The sequence below is a fragment of the Schistocerca piceifrons genome, chromosome 9 (genome assembly GCF_021461385.2).
Source record: "Schistocerca piceifrons isolate TAMUIC-IGC-003096 chromosome 9, iqSchPice1.1, whole genome shotgun sequence".
In the NCBI taxonomy this organism is placed as follows: domain Eukaryota; kingdom Metazoa; phylum Arthropoda; class Insecta; order Orthoptera; family Acrididae; genus Schistocerca; species Schistocerca piceifrons.
The window spans coordinates 73,795,245-73,815,872 of record NC_060146.1 but is presented as its reverse complement, the minus strand read 5'-3'; positions in this window follow the sequence as shown (position 1 = coordinate 73,815,872).

Sequence of the window (20,628 nt, the reverse complement as noted above, 5' to 3'; positions counted from 1 at the left end):
ACCCTGGAGATACTAAAAGGTATCAGATAGATTATATAATGGTAAGACAGAGATTTAGGAACCAGGTTTTAAATTGTAAGACATTTCCAGGAGCAGATGTGTACTCTGACCACAATCTATTGGTTATGAGCTATAGATTAAAGCTGAAGAAACTGCAAAAAGGTGGGAATTTAAGGAGATGGGACCTGGATAAACTGAAAGAATCAGAGGTTGTACAGAGTTTCAGGGAGAGCATAAGAGAACAATTGACAGGAATGGGGGAAAGAAATACAGTAGAAGAAGAATGGGTAGCTTTGAGGGATGAAGTAGTGAAGGCAGCAGAGGATCAAGTAGATAAAAAGAGAAGGGCTAGTAGAACTCCTTGGGTAACAGAAGAAATGTTGAATTTAACAGATGAAAGGAGAAAATATAAAAATGCAGTAAATGCAGCAGGCAAAAAGGAATACAAACGTCTCAAAAAGGAGATCGACAGGAAGTGCAAAATGGCTAAGCATGGATGGCTAATGTAAGGATGTAGAGGCTTATCTCACTAGGGGTAAGATAGATACTGCCTACGGGAAAATTAAAGAGACATTTGGAGATAAGATAACCACTTGCATGAACATCAAGAGCTCAGATGGAAACCCTGTTCTAAGCAAAGAAGGGAAAGCAGAAAGGTGGAAGGAGTATATAGAGGGTCTATAAAGGGGCGATGTTCTTGAGGACAATATTATGGAAATGGAAGAGGATGTAGATGAAGGTGAAATGGGAGATATGATACTGCGTGAAGAGTTTGACAGAGCACTGAAAGACCTGAGTCGAAACAAGGACCCGGAAGTAGACAACATTCCATTAGAACTACTGATGGCCTTGGGAGAGCCAGTCCTGACAAAACTCTACCATCTGATGAGCAAGATTTATGAGACAGGAGAAATACCCTTAGACTTCAAGAAGAATATAATAATTCCAATCCCAAAGGAAGCAGGTGTTGACAGATGTGATAATTACCGAACAATCTGTTTAATAAGCCACAGCTGCAAAATACTAACACGAATTCCTTACAGACGAATGGAAAAACTAGTAGAAGCCGACCTCGGGGAAGATCAGTTTCGATTCCGTAGAAACACTGAAACACGTGAGGCAATACTGACCTTACGACTTATCTTAGAAGAAAGATAAAGGAAAGGCAAACCTACGTTTCTAGCATTTGTAGATTTAGAGAAAGCTTTTGACAATGTTGACTGGAATACTCTCTTTCAAATTGTAGAGGTGGCAGGGGTAAAACACAGGGAGCGAAAGGCTATTTACAATTTGTACAGAAACCAGATGGCAGTTGTAAGAGTTGAGGGACATGAAAGGGAAGCAGTGGTTGGCAAGGGAGTGAGACAGGGTTGTAGCCTCTCCCCGATGTTATTCAATCTGTATATTGAGCAAGCAGTGAAGGAAACAAAAGAAAAATTCGGAGTAGGTATTAAAATCCATGGTGAAGAAATAAAAACTTTGAGGTTCGCCGATGACATTGTAATTCTGTCAGAGACAGCAAGGGACTTGGAAGAGCAGTTGAATGGAATGGACAGTGTCTTGAAAGGAGGATATAAGATGAACACCAACAAAAGCAAAACGAGCATAATGGAATGTAGTCGAATTAAGTCGGGTGATGCTGAGGGAATTAGATTAGGAAATGAGACACTTAAAGTAGTACAGGAGTTTTGCTAATTGGGGAGCAAAATAACTGATGATGGTCGAAGTAGAGAGGATATAAAATGTAGACTAGCAACGACGAGCAAAGTGTTTCTGAAGAAGAGAAATTTGTTAACATTGAGTATAGATTTAAGTGTCAGGAAGTCATTTCTGAAAGTATTTGTATGGAGTGTAGCCTTGTATGGAAGTGATACATGGACGATGAATAGTTTGGACAAGAAGAGAATAGAAGCTTTCGAAATGTGGTGCTACAGAAGAATGCTGAAGATTAGATGGGTAGATCACATAACTAATGAGGAAGTATTGAATAGGATTAGGGAAAAGAGAAGTTTGTGGCACACCTTGACCAGAAGAAGGGATCGGTTGGTAGGACATGTTCTGAGGCATCAAGGGATCACCAATTTAATATTGGAGGGCAGCGTGGAGGGTAAAAATCGTAGAGGGAGACCAAGAGATGAATACACTAAGCAGATTCAGAAGGATGTAAGTTGCAGTAGGTACTGGGAGATGAAGAAGCTTGCACAGGATAGAGTAGCATGGAGAACTGCATCAAATCAGTCTCAGGACTGAAGACCACAATAACAACCATAATCTATTTTTTTTAAGTTGATTGGGGTATGGTCGTTTACAGTCTACTCCTCCGTTTTTGCTGCACGATTTTTGTTGGCGATTTCTTGTGTTGTGTGTGCAGCCAATGGCGTTTTGTTCTTACTGAAACTCTGAGATTTTACGTCCATCTTCCCCATAGCTGCTGGCAGCTGTGGCCGAGCGGTTCTAGGCGCTTCAGTCCGGAACCGCGGTGCTGCTATGGTCGCAGGTTCGAATCCTGCCTCGGGCATGGGTGTGTGTGATGTCCTTAGGTTGGTTAGGTTTAAGTAGTTCTGAGTCTAGGGGACTGATGACCTACGATGTTAAGTCCCATAGTGCTTAGAGCCATTTGAATCATTTTTTCCCCATAGCTGGCGCAAACTAATTGTTTTCCTGTTTAATGAGTGGTGATGTGGTCAAGATCGCAGCACCAGAATATGGCCATGAAGTCTTTGATGTATAGCGATTGGAAACCCAGGAAAATCCTGCCTTGGTTCAAATGGCTCTGAGCACTATGCGACTTAACTTGTGAGGTCATGAGTCCCCTAGAACTTAGAACTACTTAAACCTAACTAACCTGAGGACATCACACACAACCATGACCGAGGCAGGATTCGAACCTGCGATTGTAGCGGTCGCGCGGTTCCAGACTGTAGCGCCTAGAACCGTTCGGGCACCCTGGCTGGCAATCCTGCCTTGACCAAATGGAATGTCACACACACGAGGGCTGACTTCGAGTACCTTGTTTGAAAATTCTGTTGCCTTTGGGCCAGTCCTGAATCCGAATTTGTCCTCTTGTTATTATTGTTCTTTGGTCATGTGTACAGACAGGCTTAAATCGTGTATCTCTTCTGGTAATACTTGTTCAGTGTGTGTGTGCCTGGAATATGTTGAAGTGGTCAGCGTTTCTTCGTTGTTTCGCATTTTATTGTCCTCGATGTGAATGGCTTTTCCCTGTAATTTCCAATTGTCTCTTTGGGTTTCAGTTTCAATGATCACCGCTGTTGGCATGCGACGATATTGCAGTGGCGGTGGAATTCTGATGACGATGCACTGCGGCGACCACTGCCGTTACTAAACACGTCAGATGAATTCGTGTGGGTGACGACAAACGGAAGTTTAGGTCTGACCTTAGTAGTGCACTGATAGCCAAATGGTAAGGCAGTCGCTCGCGATAAGCGGGAAATCCGGGTTCGAGTCCTGATTAGGCACAAATTTTCATTGTCATCATTCCATTCTACAGCTGATGGTAGTCATGATTCGCAATTGCGATTTCATCTGCTTTTGCAGTTTTTCTTCGTGTGGATTGATTTGTGTCCTGAGTCCTTCTCCGGCCTGTTTGGGATCCTTATTCATTGTCGATTTGACAAACAACCCTGTAGCTTGTTTTTCTTTGGCAGTTTCAATTTTCTTCTCTGCTGTGTTCTTCCCTTGCTGCTTGCAACTATTGCAGCAAATGAGGCTTCAGTTTCTCTGTTTCTATCTTCAGATTTTCGGTTTCCGTCTTTAGTTTCTCGTTTTTCTCACCTAAACGGAATTCTTCTAACTGAAACCCTCCTACGAGAACTCCCAGCCTGTTGTGTTCATCTATTTAAATGCCAATATGACCTTGCTAGTCTTAGTGAGTCAGCTGATGCTAGGTCGTGTCTTGCAGTGGCAATAGTGTAGAACTCAACTTGTGTAAGTCTTGCGTTATCTCGTTTTCGTGTGTTCACTTGGCCTTCCAAATATGCTTGGGTCAAGGCATAAGCGTTTAGTTTTTGTTCGTCCATGAAAGAGTTTTACCCAAACAATCTCACATGCTGCTACAATTCCTGCGTCGGTGGATTTGAGTAGATTCATCTCTGCTGCAACAAATACACCACCTCCACTTCTGATTAGCCCATCCTTTCGATATACGCTTAAATTTTCCCCAAGAAATCCGCTGCTCTCTACTTTATGTTTTAACCAGCGTTCTGTACCTAGTGTAATGTTAGCATCACTTCCTTGTAAGAGAGCTCCAAACTCTGCCGCTTGGTTGCTAAAACTTCGACAGTTAATGACTGGGATTTTAATACTTTTGTCTGCTGGAGGCATTTCTATGGATCTTATATATTGACTCTTCCGGGTTTACTATAACTACCGTTATCTGTATTGAACGAAGCGTCACCTAATCTAAAAAAATCCTTGTGTGCACCCCACACGAAGTCATACACCTGTTTTGTGCATATCTGACCCATTTAAGTGGACCTTACAGTTCTACAGTTCTGAAGCCTACGGCGCAAGTCTAAGAAGTCACACCGTAGCTTGTCACAGAATCTTCTCAGTCTCTGGTTCAAGCCTTGCACTTGACTCAGAACCAGGGCAGTACTGTTCTGGGGAAAATACAGCAGATAGTCAGCTACGAGAACGGCTGGCATTCTCAGCCTTTTCCGCCAGTCACTGGAATGATCCACATGTTACCATAGGCATCGTTTCTCCCTAAATGCTCCATAATTTGCAGTTGGTTGCATTCTGTTCCTTCAATGGCTGCTGTAATAGCTTCTTCAACAGCGTACACACTGAGTGCACACGGTCTTCCTTCTCATATTTTGCCACCTCTTCAAAGAGATCAGATCTATTTTTCCTGCGATATCAAATATACTTCCCTCATGAGTTGGTTTCCAAACCACATGTTCTAGATCGTCTTTCAGGCGATACACTAAGTGTTGAGTCACATGATGTCTAGTCATATCCATCATGTACAAAACTGTAATTATTCTAATCGACTGTTGAATACAGTGTGATTCGGAAACATAAACGCTAGCGAGCTGTTGTTGTTTTCACTAATGTCTTGCTTGCATCTGGTGCAAATCAGGTAGTCGATAGAAAGATCCAGTTACAAGTTTAACCCCGCCATTATTATTGAGTACTGTCCAATTGATATCACATGCAGCTTCAATTTCTAACACAGAGGATTTGAATGTCTTGTCGACTGTGCCATATATATCACTTCCATTTCCCATTAGCTCATCGAGTCTTACTACATCTGCTTACTGGTCATTTTTTTCTCTCGCAGATAGACCAAGGGAAAAATATGACTCTCTATGTGTCTCCGTACGCGCTCTAATTTCTCATATCTCATCTTCGTCGTCCTTACACAAATATGTTCAAAAATGGTTCAAATGGCTCTAAGCACTATGGGACTTAACATCTGAGGTCATCAGTCCCCTAGACTTAGAACTACTTAAACCTAACTAACCTAAGGACATCACACACATCCATGCCCGAGGCAGGATTCGAACCCGCGACCGTGGCAGCAGCGTGGTTCCGGACTGAAGAGCCTAGAACCACTCGACCACAGCGGACGGCACAAAATGTGTGTTGGCGGCAGTGGAATCGTGCTAAAGTCAGCTTCAAATGTCCGTTCTCTAAATTTTCTTGGTAATGATCCTCGAACAGAACGTCGCCTTCCTTCCAGGGATTCCCACTTGAGTTCCCAAAGCATCCCAGCAATACTTGCGTGTCGTTGGAGCCTACCGATAACAAACCTTGCAGCTCGCCTCTGACTGAATTCCTTCCGCGTCTTCCTTTAATCTGACCTGGTGCGGGTCCTAAACATTAGAACAATACTGAAGAATAGACCCAATTAGCATCCTGTATGCTGCCTCCTTTACAGATGAACCACACTTTCCCAAAACTCTCCCAATAAACCGACATTGACCATTCGTCTTCCCTACCAAAATCCTCATATGCTCGTTCCATTTCATATCACTTTGCAACGATACGCCCAGATATTTAAACGAAGTGACAGCGTGAAGCAGGATGTTGCTAATGCTGCCTCCGAACAACGTAGGTTTGTTTTTCCTACTCATCCGCATTAACTAACATTTTTATACATGAAGAGCTAGCTGACATTTGTCACACAAAGTAGAAATTTTGTCCAATTGTGTTGTATCGTCCTAGAGTCACTCACCTTCGACACCTTCGCGTCAGATGATTCATATACGTAGAAAATAATAGCGGTCCTAGCACAGTTCCCTAGGGGCACTCCTGATGATATCCTTGTCTCTGATGAACACTCACCTCCGAGGACAACGAACTGGGTTCTATTACTTAAGAAGTCGAGGCACTCAGAAATCTGGGAACCTACTTCTTATCAGCTAAAAATCTGCAACGTATCTAACGCTTTCTCGATATTTAGAAATATGAAATCTGCCTGTTACCCTTTATGCGCTGTTCGCAGTATAACATGTGAGAATAGAGCAAGTTGAGTTTCGCGCAACCATGCTGATTCGTGGACATCAACTTTTCGGTCTTAAAGAAATTTATTATACAGGGTGATTCAAAAAGAATACCACAACTTTAGGAATTTAAAACTATGCAACGACAAAAGGCAGAGCTAAGCACTATCTGTCGGCAAATTAAGGGAACTACACTCCTGGAAATTGAAATAAGAACACCGTGAATTCATTGTCCCAGGAAGGGGAAACTTTATTGACACATTCCTGGGGTCAGATACATCACATGATCACACTGACAGAACCACAGGCACATAGACACAGGCAACAGAGCATGCACAATGTCGGCACTAGTACAGTGTATATCCACCTTTCGCAGCAATGCAGGCTGCTATTCTCCCATGGTGACGATCGTAGAGATGCTGGATGTAGTCCTGTGGAACGGCTTGCCATGCCATTTCCACCTGGCACCTCAGTTGGACCAGCGTTCGTGCTGGACGTGCAGACCGCGTGAGACGACGCTTCATCCAGTCCCAAACATGCTCAATGGGGGACAGATCCGGAGATCTTGCTGGCCAGGGTAGTTGACTTACACCTTCTAGAGCACGTTGTGTGGCACGGGATACATGCGGACGTGCATTGTCCTGTTGGAACAGCAAGTTCCCTTGCCGGTCTAGGAATGGTAGAACGATGGGTTCGATGACGGTTTGGATGTACCGTGCACTATTCAGTGTCCCCTCGACGATCACCAGTGGTGTACGGCCAGTGTAGGAGATCACTCCCCACACCATGATGCCGGGTGTTGGCCCTGTGTGCCTCGGTCGTATGCAGTCCTGATTGTGGCGCTCACCTGCACGGCGCCAAATACGCATACGACCATCATTGGCACCAAGGCAGAAGCGACTCTCATCGCTGAAGACGACACGTCTCCATTCGTCCCTCCATTCACGCCTGTCGCGACACCACTGGAGGCGGGCTGCACGATGTTGGGGCGTGAGCGGAAGACGGCCTAACAGTGTGCGGGACCGTAGCCCAGCTTCATGGAGACGGTTGCGAATGGTCCTCGCCGATACCCCAGGAGCAACAGTGTCCCTAATTTGCTGGGAAGTGGCGGTGCGGTCCCCTACGGCACCGCATAGGATCCTACGGTCTTGGCGTGCATCCGTGCGTCGCTGCGGTCCGGTCCCAGGTCGACGGGCACGTGCACCTTCCGCCGACCACTGGCGACAACATCGATGTACTGTGGAGACCTCACGCCCCACGTGTTGAGCAATTCGGCGGTACGTCCACCCGGCCTCCCGCATGCCCACTATACGCCCTCGCTCAAAGTCCGTCAACTGCACATACGGTTCACGTCCACGCTGTCGCGGCATGCTACCAGTGTTAAAGACTGCGATGGAGCTCCGTATGCCACGGCAAACTGGCTGACACTGACGGCGGCGGTGCACAAATGCTGCGCAGCTAGCGCCATTCGACGGCCAACACCGCGGTTCCTGGTGTGTCCGCTGTGCCGTGCGTGTGATCATTGCTTGTACAGCCCTCTCGCAGTGTCCGGAGCAAGTATGGTGGGTCTGACACACCGGTGTCAATGTGTTCTTTTTTCCATTTCCAGGAGTGTATAAAGTTTCATTTAGTTGTACATTTGTTCTCCATTTCAGCCAATAAAGTTTTTGGTCCCTTTTTCTTCGAAGGTGCTACTGTAACTGGACTACAGTATCTGGAGATGTTAGAGAATTGGCTGTTCCCTCAGCTCGAACAAGAAGCACAACAATTCATATTTCAGCAGGATGGAGCGCCACCACATTGGCACTTATCTGTCCGTAACTACCTGAACGCCAACTACCCGAGGCGATGGATCGGCCGCCAGGCAGCCCGTGACAGAGCACTTCATCACTGGCCTCCAAGAAGCCCTGATCTTACCCCCTGCGATTTTTTCTTATGGGGGTATGTTAAGGATATGGTGTTTCGGCCACCTCTCCCAGCCACCATTGATGATTTGAAACGAGAAACAACAGAAGCTATCCAAACTGTTACGCCTGATATGCTACAGAGAGTGTGGAACGAGTTGGAGTATCGGGTTGATATTGCTCGTGTGTCTGGAGGGGGCCATATTGAACATCTCTGAACTTGCTTTTAAGTGAAAAAAAACCTTTTTAAATACTCTTTTTAATGATGTATAACAGAAGGTTATATTATGTTTCTTTCATTAAATACACATTTTTAAAGTTGTGGTATTCTTTTTGAATCACCCTGTATTCTAACTAAGAATATATTCAAGAATTCTGTAGCAAAACCATGTTATGGATATTGTGCCTGTCCATCATTTTACCCTTCTTATACACAGGATCCACCTGTACTTTTTTGTAGTCGTTTGGGACTATGCCTTGGGCGACAGATACGCGATAAACGCAAATGATAGACTAACTGTAAGAATCTCACTCCAATCAGTTTTAAGTTGCAGTCGGTTTTCTGTAAGCTGTGGTATGTTAGATCTATTTATTTTTTAATAGCTCTTCAAATTATGCAGTTTGTTGGTTTGTTGTGAATGCTTTCGGAGATGGTTATTTAGGTTTTACTTGTCTCATATGTGAAAGGCATTTCTTTGGGTTTTAAAATAACATTTTACGATCCCCAACAGTTATTCCAATTGAAGTCCCCTTGTGTGCACAGCACACACAGTCAGCCTCAAGTGTAGTGCACCTATTTGGGGAGACCCCACAGTTCCAACCCAATGGAGAGAGTTCAGGAAGTCGCAGCGTCAATTCTTCCACTACACTCAGGATCAGGGAACCATGATCATTTCAGGGGGACAATGCAGCATATTGTGAACTTCATGGAAACTCCGTGTCTTCTCAACCATCTTTTCTAGTCACTGGAATGATCCAAGAATGACCTCTGAACCCTGCTATTCCTTCCCAATTCCTTGCTGGCATTTCCCTAGGGAATACCATTATTCGCCCTACGTTAGAACTACCGACGTTTAATAGTCCCTTACCCTTTTGAGTTTCCTCCCTCTTTACACAGACTACAGTAGGTTTCCTACAGCTGAAGCTAATCTCACTGGTTCAGTTTCGTTTTCAGTAGAAGACAGCACCTACAAGTCGTTGGTTAGGGTCCAAGATGCGCGCAACGGAAAATACTGAATGGGAAAATGAAGATTTGGCCCTGTCTGACTACCCAATGAAGCAGATCTTAGGATCTCTTAATGGTGATATTATGTCCCCCTTCTTGCTCTTTAACACATAAATTGCAACGTAAACGTAAATGAATGATTAAGTGATCTAGTAACTACAAAGTGATAAATGCTGTTTCTGCTTATTCATTTATTGTGGATTACAACCCCATTATGCATTACGAATGTTTATATATCAATCTCCAATGGACATAAAGAGATACAAATGAATTTCCCAGGTAATATGATTGATCAATTGGCCAAATCTTCCTCTTTTTATGGCTATGCGATAATACATAAATAACGCGAGATGACTGACACCATCTACGTACCAAACACTACAAAACACTACTTTTAAAGAAGATCTACAGCGGTGTGCAACCTCAGTGGAAATACAATTTACGTGATCACAGCTGTTTAGCTTTACAGCCCTAATGAGCCGAGACAGTTAGCAGTATCATCATATGTACTGCATCCGGTGTGTCGGAGTGATGGTTCTCGTACACGTCTGTGACGACAAAAGAACTCCACTCACAAAATATTTAAAAAGAAACCTCATTCAAACACTAGGACGGCAGAAGACGGTCCTCTGACTAATATAATCTAATACGGTGTTCTCCATTCTGTGTTCTACAGACGAGAAACGCGAACTCCCAGCCACAAGGACGGAGTTCAGATAACGTCTCAACGTGAGTATAGGCAGAAAAAGTGCTCTCAATCACTGAACGCTACCTACTCAACGACGACCCCCAACCCGGAGGCGAAGTCCAGAATCCTATAAGTTCGCAACAGTACAGTGCCTAATTGTCCTAACTATAAATCTCCTGAGAGGAAAGACAGCAAGTCTGTCTCTAACAACAAAACTGATACTGATCGACCGTCAGACACGGATGCTCAAAACGGAAGACCTCTTTGTCTCCACCGCTGGCTTCCCAGCAAAGCTCAGCTCCCCTCCCTCGTAACTGTAAAAAGCGAATCATATTCTCGAAACCACGGAATATTCTCCCACTCTACGGATTCTTCCGAACGCCCACCAACCATATTTTAGTCTTTTGTAGTCCAGTGCGGAAAGTTTGCGAGGAAATACCTGTTGTTGTTGTTGTGGTCATCAGTCCTGAGACTGGTTTGATGCAGCTCTCCATGCTACTCTATCCTGTGCAAGCTTCTTCATCTCCCAGTACTTACTGCAACCCACATCCTTCTGAATCTGCTTAGTGTATTCATCTCTTGGTCTCCCTCTACGATTTTTACCCTCCCCGCTGCCCTCCAATGCTAAATTTGTGATCCCTTGATGCCTCAGAACATGTCCTACTAACCAGTCCCTTCTTTTTGTCAAGTTGTGCCACATACTCCTCTTCTCCCCAATTCTATTCAATACTTCGTCATTAGTTATGTGATCTACCTATCTAATCTTCAGCATTCTTCTGTAGCACCACATTTCGAATGGTTCTATTCTCTTCTTGTCCAAACTATTTATCGTCCATGTTTCACTTCCATACAGGGCTACACTCCATACGAATACTTTCAGAAACGACTTCCTGACATTTAAATCTATACTCGAGGTTAACAAATTTCTCTTCTTCAGAAACGCTTTCCTTGCCATTGCCCGTCTACATTTTATATCTTCTGTACTTCGACCCTCATCAGTTATTTTGCTCCCCAAATAGCAATACTCCTTTACTACTTTAAGTGTCTCATTTCCTAATCTAATCACCCGACTTAATTCGACTACATTCCATTATCCTCGTGTTGCTTTTGTTGATGTTCATCTTATAGCCTCCTTTCAAGACCATGTCCATTCCGTTCAACTGCTCTTCCAAATTCTTTGCTGTCTCTGATAGAATTACAATGTCATCGGCGAACCTCAAAGTTTTTATTTCTTCTCCGTGGATTTTAATACCTACTCCGAATTTTTCTTTTGTTTCCTTTACTGCTTGCTCAATATACGGATTGAATAACATCGGGGAGAGGCTACAACCCTGTCTCACACCCTTCCCAACCACTGCTTCCCTTTCATGCCCCTCCACTCTTATAACTACCATCTGGTTTCTGTACAAATTGTAAATAGCCTTTCGCTCCCTGTATTTTACCCCTGCCACCTTCAGAATTTGAAAGAGAGTATTACAGTCAACATTGTCAAAAGCTTTCTCTAAGTCTACAAATGCTAGAAACGTAGGTTTGCCTTTCCTTAATCTTTTTTCTAAGATAAGTCGTAAGGTCAGTATTGCCTCATGTGTTCCAATATTTCTACGGAATCCAAACTGATCTTCCCCGAGGTCAGCTTCTACCAGTTTTTCCATTCGTCTGTAAAGAATTCGCGTTAGTATTTTGCAGCTGTGACTTATTAAACTGATAGTTCGGTAATTTTCACATCTGTCAACACCTGCTTCCTTTGAGATTGGAATTATTATATTCTTCCTGAAGTGTGAGGGTATTTCGCCTGTTTCATACATCTTGCTCACCAGATGGTAGAGTTTTGTCAGGACTGGCTCTCCCAAGGCCATCAGTAGTTCTAATGGAATGTTGTCTACTTCCGGGTCCTTGTTTCGACTTAGGTCTTTCAGTGCTCTGTCAAACTCTTCACGCAGTATCGTATCTCCCATTTCATCTTCATCTACATCCTCTTCCATTTCCATAATATTGTCCTCAAGTACATCGCCCTTGTATAGACCCTCTATATACTCCTTCCACCTTTCTGCTTTCCCTTCTTTGCTTAGAACTGGGTTTCCATCTTAGCTCTTGATATTCATACAAGTGTCTCTCTTTTCTCCAAATGTCTCTTTAATTTTCCTGTAGGCAGTATCTATCTTACCCCTAGTGAGATAAGCCTCTACATCCTTACATTTGTCCTCTAGCCATCCATGCTTAGCCATTTTGCACTTCCTGTCGATCTCATTTGTGAGACGTCTGTATTCCTTTTTGCCTGCTTCGTTTACTGCATTTTTATATTTTCTCCTTTCATCAATTAAATTCAATATTTCTTCTGTTACCCAGGGAGTTCTACTAGCCCTCGTCTTTTTACCTACTTGATCCTCTGCTGCCTTCACTACTTCGTCCCTCAGAGCTACTCATTCTTCTTCTACTGTACTTCTTTCCCCCATTCCTGTCAATTGTTCCCTGATGCTCTCCCTGAAACTCTGTACAACCTCTGGTTTAGTCAGTTTATCCATGTCCCATCTCCTTAAATTCCCACCTTTTTGCAGTTTCTTCAGTATGAAAAACATTATTTTCATAGCATCGATCGCATCATACAAATGGTTCATTTTTACGTTTGCTACTGTATAATTACAGTCATTCCTGTCAATTGTTCCCTGATGCTCTCCCTGAAACTCTGTACAGTCTCTGGTTCTTTCAGTTTATCCAGGTCCCATCTTCTTAAATTCTCACCTTTTTGTAGTTTCTTCAGTTTTAATCTACAGTTCATAACCAATAGATTGTGGTCAGAGTCCACATCTGCCCCTGGAAATGTCTTACAATTTAAAACCTGGTTCCTAAATCTCTGTCTTACCATTATATAATCTATCTGATACCTTCTAGTATCTCCAGGATTCTTCCATATATACAACCTTCTTTCACGATTCTTGAACCAAGTGTTAGCTACGATTAAGTTATGCTCTGTGCAAAACTCTACCAGGCGGCTTCCACTTTCATTACTTTCCCCCAACCATATTCACCTACTATGTTTCCTTCTCTCCCTTTTCCTACTCTCGTATTCCAGTCACCCATGACTATTAAATTTTCGTCTCCCTTCACTACTACCCGTTAATTACAAATTCTTCTTCTCGGAGTAAAAATCCTCGGAAATAACCCAGCCTGCGTGATTCAGAGGTAGCGCTTCCTCGTTCCTCTCTGCTGCGTCCAAGATTTTCAGAGTTTCCGAAGTATTATCCAGTTATCCTTCCGACCCCACTACCAACCCGGCCGGCCGTCGCTGTGTTGTGCTTCAGCACTCAGATACCCTGACTGTCCGTTCAAATGGTTCAAATGGCTCTGAGCACTATGGGACTTAACATCTATGGTTATCAGTCCCCTAGAACTTAGAACTACTTAAACATAACTAACCTAAGGACATCACACAACACCCAGTCATCACGAGGCAGAGAAAATCCCTGACCCCGCCGGGAATCGAACCCGGGAACCCGGGCGCCTACTGTCCGTCTTGGGTTGCTTAGAGTGTTAAGCAGAACCAACACATCTGTGCGGACTTTTCCACTCAGGGCCTGAGTTACGCATGTCATTTACTTTTCACTGGCGTTCCAACCTCTACTAGTATAGGCAATCATTCATTACACCATTTTGATAATAAAAATACTCCATCACCTTTCATGCAATAAGCGTTATCAACTATTTACAATGTGTACGTGACAATGTCAGTCTTCTTTAAATATTCATATATACGATGTACAACCTATCGAATGATACTGAATTCCGGTTGTAAATCACGGAAAAGTATGTAGATGAGTGCTTGTAAGGTGCAAAGTTATAGCCACCTTACAAGGGGCGACGACCTAACACCCTGAGTTCTCCCTGGTCCTTGTCTTCCCTGCAGAGGACGTCTAGATCTACCATAGACACACCACTCACAATCAAATGGACCAGTAGTGACAGATTTTGTACATTCTATAGACGTAACTGCAATCCCAGCAGAGGATAGTTCTTGGTGTACCTTTGGTATCTCCGGCACATGTCTTTTTGGTAGCCTCCTCAAGACACTCATTGGCAGCAGCTTCCAATCCTTTGACGGTGGTCTGGTCGACTTCCAGCTGTTTAATGACATCAACTAACTCAACCTTCGCCCATAAGGAGCACTCGCAGTGAGGCTGCGCTATTGATGGTGCAAAGTGTCACAGAACAGTAAACAAATATCTTTAAAGTAAACTTAATGATGCCCATATATTTTATGGATCTGCTTAGCCACAAGAGTTTCAATTTCCCTGTATAAACGGTACCGATTAACAACCAAGAAAACGATTTCTGTTATAACAAGACAAAAATATCAGATAAAATTTCCTGGCTTCCTGAACCGAGTTGAAGCTTCAAGTCTGGAAATTTTGCGTTTTCAGCGGTTATGATCATTAACAAACTTGAAAATAGCGCCAAGCTGCAACAAATGCAGTCAGTCTATGTTGCATTAATCACTACACCATTGGTTCATGGTAGGGTATTGTTTATATTGAGGATGAAAAATAAACTTGTATAATATTCTATTTATTATTTACCTAGCTTGTTTTCGGCTATCAGACGCAACTATGTATGACTGTGAATTCCGTGAGATCAAATGTTGTAATCTGGATACATCAAAACTGTCTCACATCTGGCTGTCAAAGACCACAATTATTAATGTTCGCTGTAAGACTAAAGTGACAAGAACTATTTCAGCAAAAATGACAATAAAAACTGTTTACCTTCGTTAAAATATTAGACTCCATTGAATTAATGAACTACATAACAATTACAACAATTGTTCAGAAAAGAAAAAAATGAATAGAACAACATAAAATAGACTTTGTTGTCATGTTTTAAGTGTATCATTGAGCAAGATAATATTGGCTTAAACAAGTAGAATATTACAATTGTAATCATACTACAGTAATTACACAAAGTAAAATTATAGGGTATTTTAAACTACAGTAACTGACATAATGTAAAATATTGGGCATATGAGCAGGAGGAATAAATTACAGTGTGGTCTGGATTGATTTACTTACAGTATCTGATGTTTTAAGTGGTGAATATGGTAACTATATCTGAACTTACAGTACTGAGTTTTGGCAAAGTGCCATGTGTTAATTAATTTCCGGTATTTCAAGGTGGCTCAGTATCCATTCTTTGTCGATGCTGTGTAGGACTTCATGTTCACCTTGTAACTGTGGCCTTGATCAAAAGATATCCAAATTCTCCCAGTGCCAAACTAGTTTCTTTTTATGTGAGCTGTTTATTCACTAACATTTCTGTTCAGAAATGTCTAAACAATCTCACAGGCTTTTGGACTGCATACACTGCCGTCGTGTTTCTATTAAGATCCATATATTTCCATGATGTAACGTATGTATACCAACTATTACAAATATTTTAGGACTGTCATTTAAGATTCCATTTATATATTATCTGTCTTTCACACTGCCAGTTGTTTAGAAATGTGTGAAATCTTTGACATTTGGCTGATTATGTGATTATCTTACCAAGTGATGACAAATTAAATATGGTTTTTCTCTTGCAGGGAGAGGATAATTTTGCATTACTCAAGTCCCAACCTCTCTGCTGACACCATGAGCTTTAACGCAAGATCCGTTAACTATGGGTTTCCAGGTACTAGATTTTTCTTATTTATTACGTTGTATACACCAGTAAGAAATTAAAAAAAATACAGAAAATTGTATTGAAATTATAGCTGTATGAAATTTCTACACAGAACACTGGCCTTGTGTTGCAGTGTCCTTTTGAGAGAATACTGTATGTGAAAAGACACTATGTCAGTTTCTTTGTTGTTATCTTTGTGTTATTTGTACAAGTGCATTAGAATATGTTGTATGTGGAGTGCGTTTAACATACATACTTTCAGTATTTTTCTGTTTAAGTTGTGGTGTTTGCAGTATGAATATTGCCTATTTACATTATTGTTCATATTTCTATTTCTCCACACATATTTTAAAAGTGTGACTACCTAGCTTCTGAAGTTATTAGAAAGTCACGTATGCCTACAATATTTTATCTCTACAGTCACTGTTGTGCAATGCAAGGGTTGTACATCATTACTTTTGAGTTTTTCTAACGTTCTTTGGCATATTCTTATCCATGATATGTTGGTGATTCTGGAGAGTGAGGGAGATAATATGTGACGCATGTTTTGGATGGTAACATTCGACAAATTGCTCTGTATGCTGGGAGATTACGATCATGGGTGTGTTTAGTCAGTGCGAATGTATGACAGACCTGCCCAACGAACTACAGTGGGAGAAATTGCAGTAGTTTAAAAGAAAAACTCCTTTTGCGTGCTGCATTTTAACCTTTTTGTTTAACTTGTGCATCCAGACTCGTTCCGCCTTATTTACAAGGCATTTCCAATGGATGACCTGAAATATTACTCGATTTTTATCGTTTGTGCTTATAGGTTATCGTTTGTACGTGAAGGGTATTTCTGTAAGAGCGTGCAAAAATGTAACAGAACATAGAGAATGCTCCACTGAACAATTTGAGATAGGGAACCTGGGGTCGAAGAAGCTAGATGTGGAATTAAACTTGTCTACCACTTTGTCTAGCATTTCTGTTTTCCAGCTTATTTACAACTAACATGCGTACAAATGTACACGTACTGTGCTGTCTGTTGTTGTTGTGGTCTTCAGTCCTGAGACTGGTTTGATGCAGCTCTCCATGCTAATCTATCCTGTGCAAGCTCCTTCATCTCCCAGTACCTATTGCAACCTACATCCTTCTGAATCTGTTTAGTGTATTCATCTCTTGGTCTCCCTTTACGATTTTCACCCTCCACGCTGCCCTCCAATGCTAAATTTGTGATCCCTTGATGCCTCAGGACATGACCTACCAACCGATCCCTTCTTCTAGTCAAGTTGTACCACAAACTACTCTTCTCCCCAATCCTATTCAACACCTCCTCATTAGTTACGTGATCTACCCACCTCATCTTCAACATTCTTCTGTAGCACCACATTTCGAAAGCTTCTATTCTCTTCTTGTCCAAACTATTTATTGTCCATGTTTCACTTCCATACATGGCTACACTCCATACAAATACTTTCAGAAACGACTTCCTGACACTTAAATCTATACTCGATGTTAACAAATTTCTCTGTGCTGTCTATTTTCATGTAAATTGATGTGTTGGCAGAAGAGCCAACACCGTGTTGCTAGAGGAGGCCGAAATGCACGCGTTTAAGCTCACGCAGACTGGCGTGAGGTCTGGAACAGTTAAACGAGTTGAGTCTACTAAATAAAGTACGTAGTTGCTTGAATACTTAACTTTAATCCATAATTGGAGAACATCGCTCTTGATGATACATAATTACAATCTCAATATAAACTGGTAATGGCGCCTTGCTAGGTCGTAGCAAATGACGTAGCTGAAGGCTAAGCTAACTATCGTCTCGGCAAATGAGAGCGTATTTGTCAGTGTAGCATCGCTAGCAAAGTCGTCTGTACAACTGGGGCGAGTGTTAGGACGTCTCTCTAGACCTGCCGTGTGGCGGCGCTCGGTCTGCAATCACTGACAGTGGCGACACGCGGGTCCGACGTATACTAGCGGACCGCGGCCGATTTAAAGGCTACCACCTAGCAAGTGTGGTGTCTGGCGGTGACACCACATAAATTATTTACTGCAAGGAAACAAGGAAGACGAGACTGATTACCAGGAATTCATGATGCAGGTTTTGTTTATTTGTCCATAAGAAGGGTCTGTCGTCCCATTACAGAAAGTGCTATCAATCAACAACAGACCCATTAATTATTCACTGCTATTCAAAGACATACAGTACAATACGATGAAGCAGTACCGGTATAGTATTTCTTGGTCGCTGGATTGTGAAGGGAGGTCCTACTCCATGGTCTATGAGGTCACCTGACCTGAATCCTCTTGGTTATTTCGTATGGGGAGATCTTAAGTCACTCGTGTTTGAGATCCATGTGGATACGGAGATGTAATTAGTTGCCAGAATTGTATCTGCCTGTGATTTGATTCGAAAGACATCAGAGATATTTGTCAGGGTGCATCAGAGTCTAGTTCGCCAATGCTATGCTTGAATTGAGATTGATGGCCGTCAGTTTCAGCACATTTTGTAAGATACAGATCAAGTGGTACGTTAATTGTGTCAATGATGATATTTGCAGTTAACTAATGTAAATAAAAAAGTACATTGTTATTTGATTTCATTCCTACTACCTCCTTAATGTAGCTTCTCTGACCCTAGGTTCCCTATCTCAAATTGTTTATCTATATCCCATTAAATTTTTGCACGATCTTACGGAAACACCCTGTATAGGTTAGAGATTTAAAACAGTTCACTGAAGTTGTCTCCTTCTTTATTTGTAAGCCAAACAGCTTTCTCTCATGTGGCAAAGTGATTAAAAACTTGCAGTTTTTCTTGTGGTCATGGATTCAAAATATAGCACTCTAACTCCCGTTTACTGTGTCTACAGTGTCATTCGTTGCCAACTTCCTCAGGTTTTGCTTTCAGTTGTTTTTTTGTTAGATTGTATACAGGGTGGTCCATTGATAGTGACCGGGCCCAATATATCACGAAATAAGCATCAAACGAAAAAACTACAAAGAACGAAACTCGTCTAGCTTGAAGGGGGAAACCAGATGGCGCTATGGTTGGCCTGCTAGATGGCGCTGCCATAGATCAAACGGATATCAACTGCGGTTTTTAAAATAGGAACCCCCATTTTGTATTACATATTCGTGTAGTACGTAAAGAAAAATGAATGTTTTAGTTGGACCACTTTTTTCGCTTTGTGATAGATGGCGCTGTAATAGTCAGAAACGTAAAGGTACGTGGTATCACGTAACATTCCGCCAGTGCGGACGGTATTTGCTTCGTGATACATTACCCGTGTTAAAATGGAGCGTTTACCAATTGCGGAAAAGGTCGATATCGTGTTGATGTTGGCTATTGTGATCAAAATGCCCAACGGGCGTGTGCTATGTATGCTGCTCGGTATCCCGGACGACATCATCCAAGTGTCCGCACCGTTCGCTGGATAGTTACATTATTTAAGGAAACAGGAAGTGTTCAGCCACATGTGAAACGTCAACCACGACCTGCAACAAATGATGATGCCCAAGTAGGTGTTTTAGCTGTTGTCGCGGCTAACCCGCACATCAGTAGCAGACAAACTGCGCGAGAATCGGGAATCTCAAAAACGTCGGTGTTGAGAATGCTACATCAACATCGATAGCACCCTTACCATATTTCTATGCACCAGGAATTGCATGGCGACGACTTTGAACGTCGTGTGCAGTCTGCCACTGGGCACAAGAGAAATTACGGGACGATGGCAGATTTTTTGCACGCGCTCTATTTAGCGACGAAGCGTCATTCAACAACAGCGGTAACGTAAGCCGGCATAATATGCACTATCGGGCAACGGAAAATCCACGATGGCTGCGACAAGTGGAACATCAGCGACCTTGGCGGGTTAATGTATGGTGCGGCATTATGGGAGGAAGGTTAATTGGCCCCCATTTTATCGATGGCAATCTAAATGGTGCAATGTCTGCTGATTTCCTACGTAATGTTCTGCCGATGTTACTACAAGATGTTTCACTGCATGGCAGAATGGTGATGTACTCCCAACATGATGGATGTCCGGCACACAGTTCGCGTGCGATTGAAGCGGTATTTAATAGCATATTTCATGACAGGTAGATTGGTCGTCGAAGCACCATACCATGGCCCGCACGCTCACCGGATCTGACGTCCCCGGATTTCTTTCTGTGGGGACAGTTGAAGGATATTTGCTATCGTTATCCACCGACAACGCCTGACAACATGCGTCAGCGCATTGTCAATGCATGGACGAACATTACGGAAGGCGAACTACTCGCTGTTGAGAGGAATGTCGTTACACGTATTGCCAAATGCATTGAGGTTGACGGACATCATTTTGAGCATTTATTGTATTAATGTGGTATTTACAGGTAATCACGCTGTAACAGCATGCGTTCTCAGAAATGATAAGTTCACAAAGGTACATGTATCACATTGGAACAACCGAAATAAAATTTTCAAACGTACCTACGTTCTGTATTTTAATTTAAAAAACTTACCTGTTACCAACAGTTCGTCTCAAATTGTGAGTCATACGTTTGTGACTATTTACAGTGCCATCTATCACAAAGCGAAAAAAGTGGTCCAACTAAAACATTCATATTTCTTTACGTACTAAACGAATATCTAATAAAAATGGAGGTTCCTATTTAAAAAAAATAAACGCAGTTGATATCCGTTTGACCTATGGCAGTGCCATCTAGCG